Genomic DNA, 19,313 nt, shown 5'->3' with positions numbered 1-19,313 from the left:
AAACATCCTTAAGAAAAGCACCCTGAGACCAGGGCAGACCTGGGCAGAGACCCAGGTGAGCACTGAGGTGGGAAGACTGTGAAATACTGAGTATTTCATCTGCATATCCACGTTCTCCTTTTTAATGTTCACCTGCCTTTACCACAAGGACACTACCAGGGGAACAGCTCCATGACTGAAAACAAGAACCAGCCTAAAAGCAATCCTGAAGTGCTCCTTGTGCCACAGAGAATGTTTCACGTGGAGACTGGCAGCCCAGTGGCAGTCAGATTAAAAATGAATTCTGATCCTGATTTTTTACAGTGTTTCCTCATTCCCCTGGGCAAATGCTGCCCGACTGTTCCAGCGTGCCCTGCACCAGCAAGCTGGTGAGCACGAGGCCAACTCCTCTCCACACAGTCAACACAGCAACAGAGAGATGTGCAGCCACCCTCCTGCTATCGGGCAGGAAATCACCTGCAGCTGTCAGGGCACAGTTAAAAACGTGCACAGCACAGCCCCCTCGGATGCAGTCGGGAGATGTTTGCTCTTCCCAGCAAGTAGAGAGGTTATGCATTATCACACATTCTCCCCTGCCAGGTAAACCCAAGGCTTCCCACCTTATTCTGGCAAAAGGCATTGCTGGAATCCATCCCAATGCCACTACTTGTTTCCCTCAGTCTTTCAACAGAGCTCTGCACTGCAGCAAGAGGTTTCTCCAGCTAAAAAAATGAGCCCAAAGCTCGTTTACAGCAGAAGTGTTGCAACAGTTAACTTGAGTAATGCTTGTAGAGGCCTCTGAAAATATAAATCACTATAGCATTGAATTATTAACCTTGATTATTATTGCTTATGCAGTGCTTTGGGTTAGGGCTTACAAAGGCAAGAGAAGATTAATTATAACTTGTCCTAGAAGCAAAATAGGAGGAAGTGGAACACCCTCAGCTTTGCTCTCATGCAAAAACACAGTCACTTAAAAGGGCCTGAAGATGCTGAGATCACTGAGCTCATTAGACAGAGGCCAAGAGAGCTCAAGTGAGCTCTGACAGCCCACAAGAGAGGGATCACTCGATTCCTGCCTCTCAGCAGCACGTGGATCAGCAGTACAGCTTCACAAACACATCAAATGCTCCTTCTCAGACTGACCCAGTGACAAACTTTAACTGAAAAGCATCAACTTGGGAAAGAACCTCCTCCCAAACCAACAACTGTGCATTTTGTCATGAAGTTTGCTTTTTATAATCTGCTTCTGTCAGGAACTTAACACAGTAACAATAATTTAAATTCTGGGATTAACAGAAAATATCGGAGTCTTCAATGCAAGTTTTAAAGGTAAACAGTGAACTCTCCTGTGCCCAATGCAAACACTACCAGACTGCTGACCTACTGGGCTGTGGAAGGAGCAGGAGAGGCAGCTGTGGCTGAAGGGAGATGGGTGCTTTTTTAGTGTGTGCTCAGAACTGATATGGAAAATCCAGCACAAGTTCTATGTGAAATTACACCCCTTGTAATACTGGAAATGTATAGAACACAGTGTGAGAAATAGAGCACTGGTGTTGCTTTTAGAGAAGTTAAGGACTTCTGGTTTCTCCAAAATGCCTGTAGGGTCCACAGATTTATTTTTTTTTCCTTCCAAAAATAATCAAATCATAGACTTAAATCTATCACAGGCATCTTGCTATACGAACACTACTCTCCAAAAGTATCAACATCCTTGTACTTGTCCTTGCCCAAACAGGTGAAAGAGCTAAATAACAAGAAAAATTAACCCACCACTGGCAAGAGTTACAAAGTCAATGATTTTTTGCCTTAATCATATCTCCCTAAAGAAGGAAGAACTGCACTTTAGAGGATCTCATACAAAGATTATCAGAGTTGAACAGTTTAGGTACCTCTGCAATTGAGATTATATTCCCTATGCTGATACTGAAAAAACTTCTGCTGGCTGTAGGAACAGCACAAGCTAATTTCTTCAGAGGATGGGGGGCTATTAGCTTAGACCTCTTTAGCTGAACACACTGTATGTGCTAATCAGAATTAATATGCTTGATTCAGCCACTATTTCTTTATTTGGATCCAAATGTTCACAAAATCAGCAGGGAATTTTTTTTTTTTAATCTTGCTGCAGATGGAAATTTCCATACTACAGTTCTGCAATGATTGTAAACAAGAGATTGGTTTCAACACCATCAGATCTTAATCCATAATAAGAAGAGTGGCCAAATAATCTGTAGGGAGGGAGATCAGGGCAGTCCAACAAGGGCTCTGTGCAAAAAGAAGGAACTGAGACCAAGAGCTACATTTCTGCTGCTCCCCATTTTTAAACTCTAAAGAAGACAAGGCAAAAGGGGTGGGGGGGGGGGGGGCCTGGAAAAAAAAAAAGAATAAAAGAAGAAAGGTCACTAATTTTGCAGAACTTAACTCTTTATTGTTAAAGTCTGAATCTGTTCCTTAGTCCAATATTGTATACTAGTTTGCACATGACAAAGAAAATGAATCATACGAGAAAAACCTCTAAAAATGCCACAGGATTCCTTCCAACCCCCTCCCCTCCCAGTTCAAGACACTTTATATATACTTTTCAGTACTGGATGACTTCAATTTTGAGCCATGACATCCAAAACATGACATCTTCGGTCTTTTTTCATGAACATGAGGAGTGAACAGGGACACAGGATGCTTCCTAAAATACAATCTTTCTGAATCCCATTACTAGGCTGCTGTGTGGGAGAGGCAGCAGATGATGCTGTGAGCTTCCCCCATCCATGCTCTCCATCCCTCCAATTTGCTGTCCGAGCTGGAGATGCAGTCCAGAAACATGTGTACACAGGAAGACACAGGGCTTCTGCATTTCCAACTCTTGCCCTGTGCACAGCAGTTGACTTCTAAGCTACTTCAGAATTTGTCTCAATCTATATACATCAATAGAGGGATTGGATGTTTCAAGGGTGTATTTGTATAAGCCAGGCCTGCGTTATCCGAGGAACAGATTTTCCCTGCCACACCTCTCCATGGCAGCAGTCAGACAGATTTGCTTTATTTTCCCTCCAAGGAAGAATAAAGTAAAACAATAATAAAATAACAGTTTTTAAAAAGCCAATATCTAAACATCTAACAAGTTCCATAGAGATTTGGGGTTAAATCCCAAATTCTAGGTCTTCCTTAAGGCTTCAACAAACATAAAACTGCCAAAACCTTGCGCCACCTCTAGCAAACACAGACACGCACTTCAAGTGCAGAAAGAACATTTCAAACCCTTGAAATACAACCAATCTGGTTACCAAATCCACATTCTCTGAGCAGAGACGTTCTGGTTTGTGACTTCTGAACTTTGTATACAGAGAAGTGATCCAGCCTTGTGTAAAGCCTGAAATCTCCATTGGACAGGCTTCTCTCCAAAGTCTCATCTGAACATTCCGCCCTTCACAAGACTGACCAGACTCCTTTAGTGACTGTTGTTTACCAGGCTATTCTCACAAAATCCTCCTTCTACGCTGTTACAGCTGTCTGAACAAAACCAAGAGCCAGATTCAAATGTTTAGGCCTCCTTCTACTTCTATCCTATTTTGGCCATCATTGGACTACCATTTGCTCCCTGTACATCTACATCCACTAATTAAAAAGTGCATCTCATCTGCATTGCACCACTAACCATGCACACCCAATCAATCATCTGTCAGACTTGTGAACTGAAATCTGTGAAGTATCATAGCACCAATAAAACCAGATATTAAATTGCACTTTCAAAATAAGAAGATAAGATAAATCTTCTCCCTTACAGAGGGGTTTCCCTTTTTTTTTTTTTTTTTTTTTTTTGCTTCAACCTCATGGGGAAGAGCTGGAAATCCTGGTCATTTGTGAGTACCAGTCCCCTGAATTCCTCCTCTGAGTTTGCAGCCTATGTATATTTTTTTATTCATATCTATTTGACCACTTTGACTTCCTTTTAAGTCCTGCATACTTAACTGGGGCCTGGTTTTACTGAACTGGCAGTGATACCTCTAAGCTAAATTTTGTATTTTCATAACATTAACAGGGATTCCTTTTGAGACTGTTTTTATTTTTTAAAAATGAACAAAACTGGGGCCACACACAAAAATAGCTACTTTCATACACATGCGAGCAGGGACTACTGTTGGCTGTTGAATTATTGCATAGATCTGAACACACTGCTCCGAGAAAAGATCTGTAATTGTTTAGTGGTTGGGCTACTGGCCGAATTCTCTGCCTGGAGCTGTTTTTATAAATAGGCCTGAGGACAAACAAACAAGCTACTAATAACAAGTCGACTATTATGTTTTGAAGCAGCCCTGCTTTGTGTTGTCCAGCACACGAGGCTCAGATGGCAAATACAGAAAAATCCATGGCAAGAAGTAAGGATAGATCATGCCAATGTTAAAATTTCAGCCCACTAAAATAAACTCGATTTGGGGGAAATACCAAAACACACAAGGCTGTGTATGGCTGGGCTGTGTCAGATCCCCATTTCCACTATTACTAGGTAAAGTTAAGAAATGAGGTAAAATGGCTTAGTAACAGACATCACCAACTCCAGAAAGCCTAAAGCCAGCTGCCCTTACTTCTTCCACCAGTTCTTTTCACCATGTCCCACCCATAACTACATCAAAGATCTGGACAAAACTCAGGACATCCTGATGGACCCTGATGGAGTTCTCAGATTTGTCAGAAACACTAAAGTATCTCATCACAGCTTTTTTCTGTGGGTAATCCATGGCTGCTTAATGAAAAGTAAAGGTCAGATTTTCTACCACCTCTGTTTCAGGCTGTTCACCTGATTTCATCAAACTGCAAAATAATTTTCTTGCTTTTAGTGTGTTCTGAAGGTAATTTGAGCTTCCCAGATAAATACTCAAACTCATCCATTAGTCCTGTGATACCTTTCCTTGAGAAAGACACTCTGTCTTGGACACCATTCTCTGCTATTTCATAGACTTCTTTCTGTTTCAGGATATAATTACATCAGTGGAATTTTTCACCTTTGGCCTCGGAAGCTTATTTGTTACCAATCAATCGAAGCCAGGGGAGTTGGTATGGGAACAACCCACCCTGATGCTGCAACTCTTCCAAGCAGTGCAGCTACAGTAAATTATTTTGGAGGAAGGTGAGAAAAATCAAGCCCCTTACCTTTTCAATTTCTCTTCTGTTGCTTATGGATCTTAAGTCTGTTACTTGGAGGATGATCCTCAGCAGCCTCTACTGGCCCTGGTTTCCTTGATGTAGACATCATAACCCTGCTGACTGTGGCCCATTTTCTCTGCTAAGCTCCCACCTGGAGGGGCTAATTTTTTCTTTCCATAACTGTATTGGTTTTGCTTTGCTTTGTCTTTTGTATCCTCCTTGCAGAGCATACTTTGTCCCCACGACCCTCCTCAAAGCCTTAGCAGCTCTCTTATCTCTTTCTTTATGTCATTCAGCATTAGCAGCTTAGTCTTCGAAAACAAATCCTCTTTTTTTTTTTTTTTTTTTTTGCTGATAAGAAGAGGCACTTACACTCTCCCTTCCCTGTTGTTTTCCTCTCTCTTTGGAGGAAGATCTACCCAGTTCCAACACCGCTCCATGTGATGACGCAGGCGAGAGCACGGAGTCTAGTGGACCATGTGTAATTGCTACCGAGGTGAGCACTTTTCCAATAATGCCCAGAAACGATGGAGTCAGCAGGGATTAAGGGAACAACAGAGCACTCAGCATTTATGGCAACACACTGACGCACTTCAGGGTGTGCGTTGCAGCCCGGGGGGAAGCAGCAGCAACATCACCAGCAGAGATGAAAAGACTTTGCTAGGTAATACTTTAAAAAAAGGAAACCACAACAAAAACCCAATGCATTTTCCCAGAGGAAAATGTATGCTCCCACAGGAAGGGTTGTATCTCTCTGGAAGAACTGCATTGGTCCTGATAGCAGCAGGGCAGAAAGAGGAGCTGGTAGGAATAACAGGCGAGAGCAGCAGCTGGTTTCTCTCCAGAATCACCAGCCAGAGACACAGCTCCCTTGGCACAGCAAATGCCCTCCCCAACAGTGCTCTCATAAATCAGCTTCACTGCCATGAGATGAATTTGTACTTGATTGGATTTCAAATGGTCCAGAGTCTGAAACACAGAAACTGTCACAGCTTTCAGCAAAGCATAACTTCTCAGATCAACACAGGGTGGTGATGGGGTGGACAGACACCAGAATGGACACCAGCATCCTCTCCAGGGGATCTAGAGGAAATGCCAGGAAATGCCAGGCCAGGGGCAGTACCTCTTCCCTGGACAAATGGACTACAATAGGACTGTTAATCCAGCAAATTTATCACAAATACTAGATCCATAGGAAAAGAAAAAACCCCAAGCTTTATCAGAGCACAAGCATTACCAAATAAATTATTTAAACATTTCACTGCAGAAGTTTATATACATGCAAACAGCCTTTGTTTTTGAAATCTTGCTGCTTCTCAGCAGGTTTCTACCAGCACAAGAAAACCTTCAGAGCATCTACTTACACAAGAAGGGAGGAAAACGACATCCTTTTTCAGCTTTAACCAAACCAGTTGTTTCTGCAAATTTCTGCTGTCCTGCTGTACCACAGCTGCTCCAGCCCCACTGTCAGCTCTAGCCAATTGTAAGTCATCAGTTTTCAGCACACAATGCAGCTGAAAGCCAATTCTGCTGGTAGCACTGCTGGAAACGAATCATTATTTGCCCAGATCTTGTATTAACCTTTTATTTCCCTGGAATATCACCATTGGAAAAGGATGGCTCACACCCTTCAAAGAGACCAGAGGAAACAGATAGCAAAAATAAAATTAGAAAAAAATAAGGAGGGGAGTTAGGGAAAGAGGGAACAAGAAAAGTTTATAAAACATAGCAGAAAGAAAAAAGAAACAAAACTTTAAAAATTATTTCAAGCATTACCAGCCTCTCGAGCCAGACAGAGAAGACCTTGAAGTAGAATCTGAGCAACTGCTACCTTGTATGAGTTCAGTTTCTTTCAAGATCTATACACCCTATCAACAAAACAAGTGTGAAAAGCAGGTTTCCCTAAACAGAGGGAGACCAAAAATTAGCAGGTTTAGCTCCAAAGGTCATGTAGTTTTAGGCCAAACCACCAAACATCTACCCCATCCACTTGCTTTAATCACTCTCTCTACTGTAAATTTAAAGCTCTAGACAGCTACTACTGCTGCAAGGATGACAGAAGTAGTCCTAACTAAACACTTTTAATACTGTCTTAACAATTTGGTCAGATAGTTAGTTTGTCTTCCTGCATGAAACCAATATACTTTCACTCATAGTTCTGCAACAAAAGGTCTGTGGGCTACACAGTCTATAGCAAATTCTACACAAATACTTAGCAAACAACTCCTGTCTTAGTGGGCTATAATTTAACAAGCTTTGAAAGATGTTCCCCCTAAGATGTAAATTTTTTTTCAAGCTAAATTTTAGCTAGAATTAAGATTAAAAAGGCAGAGTTAGAAAAAATAAATTCTTTGTCAAATAAAAAGCCCCATAATACTGAATCACAAAGATCCTTCACTGCTGCCATGACTGTGAAATCTGGCAGGGTCTCACGGTCTGTCTTGTGCCATGTTTGTGAGACTCTGCCCAACTCTGGCCTAGAGTTTAAACCAGACAGCTGTGGGAGAGATCTCAATTTCTTAATAAATTCTTCCAAGACTTAGTGTGCACCCAGCAAACCCTTGTTACCTCCTGTACATCCTTGTGCTGTTTCTCTCTGCCACATTACACCACTCCAGTGCCAGCTATGAGAGCTGAGGTGAAGGAGGAGCCTCTTGTGCTCTCTTGCTGGAATTCTGGACAGGATGGAGGACAACAAGGAATTTCAAGTCCCTAGTGCAAAGGTAGCAACAATCTTTCCATGAAATGATTTCCTGAAACCTGGGTAAGCAATCTCAGAATGTTTAACCTAAGGCAGATACCCTGGGCATGATACCAAGCTACTGGGCTCACTCCCTAACAGAAACATCAAAATACCTCACAGGAAGGACAATTTAACATAAACCACTGGAAGAACAGAAATCAGGTTAATTTTATCAATTTAATTTAATGATTTTAGTTTAATTCTTAATCCCTAAATTAGGTACTTAAAGGATTATAATTCTGTCCAAAACTTGAGCATTCAACAGCTGGTTAGAGACAAACTGAAGTGTACCTGTCTCAAAAGGTTAACTAGGAGCTGTCATGGTACTGTTGCCATGGATAAAGCACATGTGATTAGAACAGGCGTCAGGAAGCATCCAGAGCAGATAAAAAGTTTTAATACTATGTAGATATATATAAGCACTGTGAAAACCCATCTGGAATAATGTGTACAGTTCTGGTCATCTGCTCAGGAAAGGTTAATTCAGCTGGGAACAGGTGCACCAAAAGGCTGTTTTGAAGATGAGAGGAACACAGAGTCTCTCTTGAGGGACGTGACTAAAGGAGCTTGGCTCGCTTCGTTTCACAGTTGACAGCTGATAGTGAATGTGATCCTTCTCCACAGTTACATAAGGTGCATAAACATCAACAAGGGAGAAGAGATAAAGGACACTTTGTGGGTGCAATTAGAAAATGGAAAATTATTGTGAATAAATTTAGGTTGGAAATTAGGAAGGGAAGAAAGTGAAATTCTGGAGCAGAACTCTAATGAGAACAATAAACATCACCACCTTTCAGATTACTGAAGTTTATTGTGGGGAAGATATGATGGGGCTACCTAAAGGATTTTCCTACAGGAGCAGGAAGCGGAAATAAATGGCAGGTTAAAGAAGGCTCCTTCTTGCTTTATGCATTCTCTAGAGCAAGAATAGAAATAAATAATAATTAATTCTAGCATTTTTTTTCTAGGCTTAAGAAATTCTGATCCTATTGTGGACCCAAAAGCTGACAGATCTGCAGAGGAGAAACAGTCCAGATGTCTAATGGCTGAAAGATCAGTAAGAGCTGTGGACATCTGGATAGGAGTCATTGTATGGAGAATGTGAGAGTCAACATAAAAATCCAGAATGATTTAGAAAGGTTAATTCTGAACTGTTTTCTAAATTTGTAAAGAAACTGGTACACAACATGTGGCCACATGTCAGAGCATGACCTATTCCATGCTCAGAGCATGACAACCAGATTCTTTTGTTAAATCTGCATCAAAACACACAAAATTTGTCGTAAGAAGCCCTTGCTCCCTAATGCCATGGTTCTGGTCCTTCTCAAAAACCTCACATCAAATGTGGTGCAAGGATTATACGCAAATAATACGCATGGAAATATGGGGGTGTGTGTAGGCACACCCATATACATGACAAACATGGGATACTACTCAGGAAAATGATCATCTCCTTATTTAAGAGTCTAAAATACCCTAAGATTTGACGAAGAGCTGTATAATGACTCCAAAGGGGAATCAAGATGATCCTACCCGTGCAATCTAGTCGACAAGCAGAAATTATCTCCATAACCTACTTAATAGCCCAGTAAAACAAACAAGCAAGCAAACATTGTTTCTGTGAATCTGAAAGTGATTTCATTTTAATTGATTTAAAAGAGAAGCTCAAAAAGAGGAAGGAAGAGCTTTAAAAATGAAATTAGAAGTAAAACAGGGCAGAGAAAAGAAAAGAAGAAAAAACTTCCTCAAAATGGATGGGAACAGCAACATAGAAAATACACAGCATTAGGATTACAAGCATTTGACCAGCCACCACCATGGTTCCAACTTTCACCTGTCTCAGCAACATGAAGACTACTTTTACCACGATTAGAAAAATGAGACCCTCGCTGGGAGAATTCTGAACTGATTTGTCACCATCTTTCCAGGTTCAAACCACAGTTCCCACGGTGAGGGCGTCCCTCGCAGCAAACGCTCTTCCTCAGCTCTCCCCAGGGCTCAGGGAACAGACAGCTCTCCAGAGGCTTCAGCTGCTGTATCTTTGGGAGTCTGGTGACCTGTCTTTTAAAATAGTGGGAGTAACTTCCGTTGCTCCCTCAGCAGGGCTTTTACGGAGCCAAGAGCATGCCAAAACACTGCTTGCCCTCGCATATAACTCGAGCAACAAAAGCGCAGCTGTACTCAGTTTAAGGCAGGGCTATACTTTCCCACCCCTTATTTAATGTTGGCTTATTTCCATCAGCCTTAACAACACTGAATGGCAGAGAAGGGATGTTTTATAGACTCCTGATGCTCTCTGGTTCTGCCTCAACTGACACAAATTGACTTGATCCACAACAGAAGGCAGTACATCTAATTGACACAGGAGCCTTATCACAGGTGAACTCCTGAGGCCAAAGGGAGCCTCATCATAGCTGAACTTACACATGGAAAGCTCCATGCAGAGTCAGTGCTGAATCAGGAGGAGAGTGGGCCAAGACATCTACCAGTGCTGAGTTACCTAGAGTGGTCTGGCTTTAAGCAAGATAGATTTTTTTGCTTATGTATAAGACTAGGGAGCCATTTAGCTCTACTTTCCAGGTTGTTACAGATTTGGGCAAGTTACTTCTTTTATTTTTACTTTCCAAGCTTTACATCAGAAATAATGATACTTCCAGGGCAACATGGGTATCATTAACTCATCTGTTTTTCCTAAACATTTAGAACCTCGCAGAAGGAAGGAGATGGAGGAGGGCAGTGCATTAGGGTTATTATGCTAGGTTGGCTCTCTCACGAGGCTTTCTTTTGAGGAGAGTTTTAAAACAAATACTTGGATTGAATACCCCATCAATAAAAACCTGGATAGCCTCCAAGAGTCCACTTCTTTGGCAAGTTCAAGTAAAGCAGGCCTCCCAGTGTTTAAGGTGTAAGTGAAAGCTTGAGTGCACAGAAGGTTGATATTAGAAGGTACATCTATCTGATAAGAGCTGCAATCTAGAGAGGATAAACTGAATAGCATATGGATAACAAGATAAGCCTGGGCAATATCAGGATCTTGCAGGTATCCAAGAATTGCCAGTACAATGATTGGTGATATTTTACATTTCAGATCTAGATTAATTAGGGCACTGATGTTACAGGGTTCACTAGGAAGCCCTCCAAACCAGGACCAGTGCAAGCAGGCACTTGAGTTTACATGGAATGAACAAAAACATGTTTTTCTCTAGGCACAGAGAAGCAAACCACTTGTGTCCATTCAGGATCTCACAACAGTTTCCTTCAGAAAACGAAGTTTTACTCCAAACTCTGTTCCCCACTTTGCATTTTTTGGCAAAGTCCTCCTTATCATGTATTCCAGATGAAGTAACTTCCTTGAATTCCTGCATAAATTTTCCTAGGCCTGCTAAGCACCAGTGATCTCTGTCCTAGATATATATCATATCTATCTATATGTCAATCATATGTAGCAAAACAACTTCTAAAGCACTTCAGAGCTTTTCAGGTGCTGAAGTTTGTATCAGTTGTCAGTTCCAGAGTTTACTCCACACACTGTACCCAGCCAAGTAATCCACTGCCAGAGGACCGAGCGCTCAGTTTGGGCTACATGCTCTCTTCAAGATGAAGAACAAAGGCATCAGGGTGGTAGGGTCAAGACTGCCATGTTTCACAGTTCAAGGATATCCTCTTCCTCCACCGCCCTGACACATGGAAGGAGCAGCACAGCTGGATCCAAGATAAAGCAAGCCTGTGGTTAGGAGGTTATACCATTGCCTAAAGTCTGGCTAGGCTTGGCTTTAACCACCAAATCGACTGTGTATTTTTGGACTGGTGAGGAAATGAAACACTAAAGCTTTGGACAAAGTTTTAGATTAATCTGTTAATGAATTACCAGCAATAGCTGAGTTCATGTTTGACTGAATTTCTACGGTCAGCTTAATGAATACATGTGTTTGGAAAAGACTTAACCGAGATGAATGTTTGTACTCGCTCTGCTTTGAAGTTACACATAAAATACAGAAATATGTTGCACCAGTCGCAATTGCTTTAGATGTAATTTCCCAACAATAAAAAGTCAGGAGCAAGAAAATGTTAAGCCTATTGCCAGAACATACAATTAAATTTTCAACCCGAAGCAATAACCTGGGCTGCCCAACCAATGTGCCAGACCAAGAACTCCAGCTCCAGCCATCAGAAGTAAGTCCTGTCCCTCCACTGGTGTCACAGATCTTTCTCTGGGCATTTCAGTAAAATGACACACTGTCACACTCAGGGACAGCAGTGCTGAAAAGCCTGAGTCACAGAATATCCTAGAAAGGAAAGGATTAACTTTTTTAGGCCTATTTTTAATTAATTAGCAAATGGAAATGAACCTTTCTTGGAACTTTGGGAAGGTTCTCAGAAAAATCAAGCTTTCCTTGGAAGTGGCCTTGTGTGCAAAGGAGAACAGATAAAAGTTTTTTTTCTATTAATGAGATGGTGATAGATCTGACAGGATGCTCAGAAAAGAAAACAACATTAAGTAAATCACCATGATGACTCCAACAAAAAAATAATCTAGCCAAGTATATGTACTACACATTGAACCCCCTCATGTATTAAGCAAACATGCATAAAACAGCTTGAATTTACAAATCCTCAGCCTGAGCACAAAGACATACTTTATTTAAATGACTGTTATAAATCCATAAAAGGACTTAGCTTTATAACTGTCTTTTCATCTCATATAGTTGCCAGGCCTCTATTTAAACAAAATATGGTCTGTCATAATTCTGTTTGGCCTTTTTGTATTTTGTTTCTACAAGGGGGATGTGAAAGGGAAAGGCTGAATGTATTTATTCTGGTCTGGGTATCTGGCCAATACTAAAAGAGATATTTTAGGTTTTCTGGCTCACACTGAGTTCAGCCTCTTATCTGCCTGCCTGTTTAGGCAGCTGGAAGAAAGCTACAGAATTACAGCAGTAACACAATCAGAATAGCAGAGAGGGTGAATCACAGCATTAGCCAGATATTACCCTGATTTCACTCTCCCATTGCCATCCCAGCTCTCTTATATCAGGCATTTTGCACAGTCCTGTCACATGTGGAAAGACTTGTGGTAAGTAGCGCTCTAAAATTTGTCTGTGTGGCGTCAAACCATGACACTCTGCAAGGAGAGAAAGCTTTCAGCAGAATAACCAGAAGAAACTTGGCTGTTTGTCAAAGTGAATTATTGCAAAATTGAAAAAAACAATACCAGTATTTTGGTATCCATTGATGGGGTACTTCCCAGCGCACCACAGTTTGCACGTTTATACTTTATACACTCACTAGCTTTAGGTGGTTCCTTCTCCCACCCCTCTAATGTGCAGACAACCACAATCAGGTCTTAACACTTCCATCCCGTGCAGAAATAGCATCTCCAGCTCCAACCCCACTGTCAACAGCAGCTCCAGTGATGACAAGGAAAATGTTCCCACTAAGGCAAATAACACCAGAATCATACTCAGTGGGTGAGCAACTCAGAAAGCTGGAAATCTTCTTCCACCAGGTTCAGCTGCTCCATGTTCTGTGCTGAACAGGCCATTTAAGCAAAAATAAATATTCTTTAAATCCCCTAAAATGCTAATTGTGGGTATCCTCCATAAAACAAGAATCTTGTGGCACCCATTAGTATTAAGTATCCCACCGTTAGGCAGCCAAAGTCACTAAAATTCTGAAAAACAAGATATTCCTCCCTAAAATTTACCCACATCTCAGGGATGTAAACAAAACCAAAAATCTTTTACATAAAGACACAACATGGAACTCTGTGAGCCTGATTTTTGTTGTCTTTGTATATTGTGACTGTGAGGGGGTTTCGAAACTGTGTCTAGAGATAGCAGCTCGTGTATTTGGCTGGGAGAATTATTATTTGTGTGGAGGTTACAGAGGCTTTCGGAAATCATGGAATTACAAAAATAGGAGCACATAATAAAGGCAAATATTATGTGAAAACTGGAAGACTGGGAAGAAGACAAAGACATTGAGATCTTTTGGCAACATGCTCAAAACCAGCCTTAGTCAGCAAAGATGTGACATGAAGTTCCCAGCCCAGTGCCAGGAACTCAGATTTCCACACCACACTGACAAATATTGTCAGTGGTAATTGCCGGGAGGCCAATGCTGATGATCAAAATAGAAGTGCCACAATGGACTGTTGTGATGAATTTTATAGGATGAATTTGATTTTCGCTCTGACCCATGATCAGTCTTTAGGGTTGTCCTTCTGATAACTTTCACAGCACTGAGTTTACATATTTTTAGGTAAAAAGGGATCAATGTAACTCCTTGGATAAACCATGCCATTCTTCTACATTCTCACTTTTCTGTAATGCTATCAGCAATCCTATTTCTACTGGTAAATAGTTTTCCATCTTCCTCTTTCCATTGAAATCCTTTGGCATAATTAGCCTGCTTTTCAATCAACCCAGGTAGGAACAAGCATCTATCTTGGAGAAAAAGCAATTGCATTGGTATAATCAAGTTACTAATGACAGATCCATCATATAATCAACAAATTGGTGTCTCTGCTGGCTATTCCCTTTCCTCTTGCCTCCATAATGGTTCTTGGTTCAGTCAAACAATTGCAATTCATTTAGGAAATGGATAAAGTAAAAATCTGGATTTTTACCAACTGTGTTACATTGTGCTGGTTACCTATTGTGGTTGTTGCATTTCACTGCAGAAGTATCTACTTTTCAGCATATGTAGGATGATCTTTCAGGCACAGAAGAACATGAAAGTGCCCTTTTGTTTTCTATTTCCTTGACGTAAAGAGTATTTTCATCTCCAGAGGATGATGTATCCCAGCATGGGCTCGTAGCTTCCCTGTGTACCAAAAGTTCCACTGTGTAATGAAATATAAATCTACTCATTTTATGAATCTCACTAACTTTATTAACTCCATTTTCAGTTGCTCATAATTTCATATGGTTCCTATCCTATAGGATAAGTGTTCTACTTTCAGGTTTATCCTACTGAATGATCATCCCTTCATCACTATCTTTGCCTAATTTTTTCACAGAGTTCAAGGATACAGTACAGATATTTCAGCAAAACAGTTCTTGAGAGGAAATTCTGGGGTTTAATTATGAGTACACCTCCCCTCAAATATGTAGTTTTATTCTATTTTATTTATTTTATACAGTTGATCTGCAAACCACTCCAGTCTGTTTTGGTTTAGAGTGCACAGTATGGAAGAGAGTTACTTAGATATTTAACTCCACTTCAGCAGGAGAATTTTGAAATGCAACTACCATGTTACATTAATAATGAATTCATTTAAGTTTCCCACATCCAATATTAAGGTAATATTAAATAACTAGAACAGAAAATGAACCCACAATTTCAAGCTAGCTCAGCAGTAAATTGCCACTACCTGTTACTATTCAAGGTTGCTGAAGTCCACAACCCCAAACAGCCAAGAAAGCCTCTAGAGGTAAATAAATAAAAAAAGAAACCTTATAAAATTATCTGGCAGGGGCAGACTAGAGCAGAGGATTCCTGTTGTGGGAGTTCTCCTGTGTAACGTGTACGTTCCCAATAAGCAAGCCCAGGCATATTTGTTTTTACACAGTCGTTTCCACACCAAGACACATTTCCATTCCCCCCCTCCCTCCTTCTGCTTTTGTGTTCCATCGTCCACAACAACAATTAGTGGAAGTGCCTGGCTGTGCCTGTTCACATTGTTCCCAGACTTTTCTCTCCCCCAGTGAGCTCTGAAGACCATGCATTATTTGACATGACATGACTTGGAGGCCTTCTGCACCATGGCCGTATGCAGGGAAGCAGACAGAGACTAGGAAGAAGAAAGTTAGTCCTAGTTACAACTGTCTGGGACAGTAGGACTCAAGTCAATACGTGTTAATCTCTTAGCACAATACCCCAGGTGACTGGACTTTAAATTACTTAGTCTTGTAAACCAAAAAAAAAAAACCAACCCCACCAGAAATAAAAACAGCCTAAAGGTCAAGACACAAAGTCAGCTCATTGCTCTGTTTGTTTTGTGACATTGAAACACAGGATATGAAATTGAAAATAATCTTAGCACAGCTAGAAGCTAAAGCCAGATGTTTTAACATCAGGCAGAAGCATATTCATAATGTGGGGTTTTCCCCTGAAATAATTAAATATCTATTATGTTTTCCATCACAGCTCATTTCTCTGCAACATGAGCAATTTGCCAGCTTGTCCATATACACTGAATGTATTCAGCTTAGAGTAAACAGCTGCACACAGGGCAGCTTCCCTCCACACACATGGCCTCTGCACTTGTGTCCTTACATGCTTTTTAAATTAGCCTAGTCAAGTGCGCAGAACATTCAAGACCATAAAACATAAACAAAGGTACCTACTGCCCTCTGGAAATGAACTCTTAGAAATATCTTCTCTGGAAACAGACATTTACTCAGAGTGCACAGTTAATATTTCCTCTCATTTCCTCTCATAAAGTCCCAAGAAATGAGATTGTGCCATTCCTCCATGAGAAGGTGACCTCCAGACATATCTCCCCAGTCTGTGTGTTCTGACTCTTCTCTATTAAAGTGCACATACTGATCACTTCCATTGGTCTTACCAGCCTTTGCTTTTATGTGTGTTCCTCTTCCTTGCTTCCTTCAGCTCAAATACAGTCAAGGCTAAAAGCTTGTTTTATAACTTATACATATAGAGAAATTATAAAGACTAAGTTGGTTGTTCCATCATCTTCTCAGGACCTGAGGAGCTCCTGTCTCTCTCCACTGACCTCATCAAGCAGCAGCCCACAAAAAAATATTGATGCTGATTTGCAGAACTCCAAATACCTTTAAACTTAAATACCTCTGCTTCATAAGCATGCTGACAAACAGTATATGCAGATTATGGCAGTGAAATATATTTTTTCATTTTAAAACGTTTATATTTGAAAGTAAATTTGAAATAATGACCCACAGAGAGAGTCCAAACACATTAAACACCTACAGTAGCTAATAAAACTTGTAAAGTTTACACAGGTAAAACAATATATAAATAAAAAAATGCTCTCAAAATTTTAAATTATTGCAGCCTTTTCTCAAGTTACGTTGAAAACTTGAAAGGAACAGAAAAGGAATTTCTTTCTGAAGCCTTTATCATATGTAATACTTGGTGTCTCTCAGTCAAACATGAGGTTGTACACAGACTTTATGGTGTGTCACAACGGATTGCAATGCACTGAGTATAGAATTAGTTTCAGTCTTTATCATCAAGAGAACAGCTGCTATTTATCTCTTCCCAAATTACTTCCTAGTATTACTTTCAATCTCTGTTCCATAAAAAAACCAGCTTCTGACTTGAAGGTTTTCATTGTTTGTTTGTTTGTTTGTTTGTTCCATTTTAGCTATCAGGTGCAAGAGAATGTTATTGCAAGTGGAAAAGTAGGAGAGCCAGCTTGTGTTTGTAATGCAAGTATAAACACCAGAGAGGGAAGACTTGCATATTGAAAGATTGAAAGATGTAAAACTCAATTTTCAATTGTAATTAAGGACATCCTGATACAAGTGGACTAGCAGGACCCTCAAATACTGCAAAGGGATCTAAGGTGTGCCTAAATTCCTTTGAAAATCCCATCTCTCTGAATCACTAGCCTTCTTAGCACCTATTTTCTTTTCTCAAGGATTAATGTCGTGAATGGCATTTCAAGTAAACTTGAGTCATCTGTTGTTCACAGATTTTTGGATCTGAGTTTATAGACAGATGGAGATCAAAAATGAATGAGTTACCAAGGCTTCCCATTTTATCTGACAAGGTACACCATGAAAACAAAAGTTATTGGCCAACTAAGAAGGCATTGTAAGGGCCACATGCTTGGTCCAGCACTGCAGTGGAATAGGAGGATGCACAGAGTTCGGTAAGAAATCCAGCTGGTGAACAGCAGCTTGCTTTGCATTGGTAACTGCTGGTTGAGGTCCACCAGGACAGCTGAAATACAGTTATGTCTGACTAAGTGACAGAGATGAGCCCACTGCTGTATATGGTTAAGTAAGACACATTTCCTCTTTTACTGACTTCAGCAGAAAATCAGAAGAGCTCCTTTACCAGCAACTTTTGCATGCCAACTGATGACACTTCCACAGATCTGCAGCAGCGAAAAGAGCCAGAACTCTTAGTAGAATACAGGGAAAAAATAAAAAGAATTGAAGTCACTGCACCATTTAATTAGTGGATTTATTTTATAAAGAAAAACGTTGGCATGTACCCTCCTGCCTCTGCACAGCTCAAAGCGTGTAGAGTCATTATAAAAAACATAAAAAATATAAGGAAAATGTATAATTAATCATCATCCAACTAAAAGAATTCTATTCAATTAGTATTTACCTTTAACATCAACTCCTAAACAAAAAGCAAAGAGAGCAGCTGAATAACACCTTCTGCCTCCCATTCATTTCAGGCTATAAATCTTATGTTTATGAATAATGTTGGCTCAACTTTTCAGATGGCAGAAGCTCTCCATTTTCCCATAAAAATGTGGAGTTATCTAGCATTAGAGGAAGGAGTATCTAAGAAGAATAGTGTTGAGACCATGCTGGTATTCTCTCTCCTGCACTAGCTGGCAGCACTGGGGAATGCCCAGCTCCAGGAACTGCAAGGACAAGTCAGTGGAGTGCAGGAATGGAGACAGGATGCCTGCAAAGTCTTTGGGGGGTGCTGTAGCTTAAATGTGATTGATAAAGTGCTGTTTCAGATGTACCCAAACCCTGTTTTCTTGAGATTATATATGACTCCATGTGAAGTGGCTGCAGATGTCTTGTTTCAAGAATTCTACAACTGATGTGCCACCAGCTGTACAGGGAAAAAAACCAACAAAGTAACATTTCACAACTTTCAACAACCACATGAACCACATGGAGGGTGTGATAATTAGGCACACTCATTGCAGTACCACTTTTGATGCTGGAAATTAAAATAGTCTCCTCTCATTTATCTAATATCCTCAATCCTTGGTCTTCCTGATCAGACCTGCCGAAAGAGCCCTAACAGTGATATTTTAAGACATGGCAAACTGTCTGCAGACATTAGACTGGAATCCTTTCACTTCACACATATTTTTAAAAAACAAAAGTAAAAATACTTTCCATGACTGCTGACTTAGGTCAAGCTTTTACATGGATCCTTATGGAACAAATACCGTAGGAAGAAGGTTGGGCTTATGGTTAAGATTAGTGAACTGAGTCTCGGGATTCATTAGTCCAACTGTCACATTCCTGTACAACATGGGATAAGTTGCTTAAACTCCAGCCATCTCTTTGAATATCAGCACTGCAGGGACAATGTCCCTCCTTCTCACCTGCCTCCAGCCTGTAACATCTTTAAACTCTCTGGAGAGTTTGTCTATATCAACATATGTAGAGACATCTAACAGCATTCAGTCACGGATGGAAAGAAGATCCCATAAGTTGTTTCAGTGTCTCACTGTGGCACTATTACTTTAAAAGTTTAT

The 19,313-nt window shown here is 40.5% G+C and overlaps 1 protein-coding gene across 2 annotated transcripts in view; it reads right to left on the bottom strand.

The window, feature by feature from the left end:
- The window catches only part of PRKAG2 (protein kinase AMP-activated non-catalytic subunit gamma 2), a 211,499-nt gene that overhangs the window by 183,760 nt on the left and 8,426 nt on the right, over positions 1-19,313 (bottom strand). Inside the window, exon 1 of one of the 2 annotated variants that reach the window (XM_027648543.1) lies at positions 7,687-7,704. The exons of the other annotated variant lie outside the window; for it this stretch is intronic. The gene's annotated coding sequence lies outside the window, so the exon portion shown is untranslated. Of the gene's footprint in view, positions 1-7,686; positions 7,705-19,313 lie in introns of those variants that run through there. 2 annotated transcript variants of the gene reach the window in all.

The sequence above is a fragment of the Corapipo altera genome, unplaced genomic scaffold (genome assembly GCF_003945725.1).
Source record: "Corapipo altera isolate COAL_440 unplaced genomic scaffold, ASM394572v1 47, whole genome shotgun sequence".
NCBI lineage: Eukaryota > Metazoa > Chordata > Aves > Passeriformes > Pipridae > Corapipo > Corapipo altera.
This window is presented reverse-complemented; position numbering and strand designations above follow the sequence as displayed.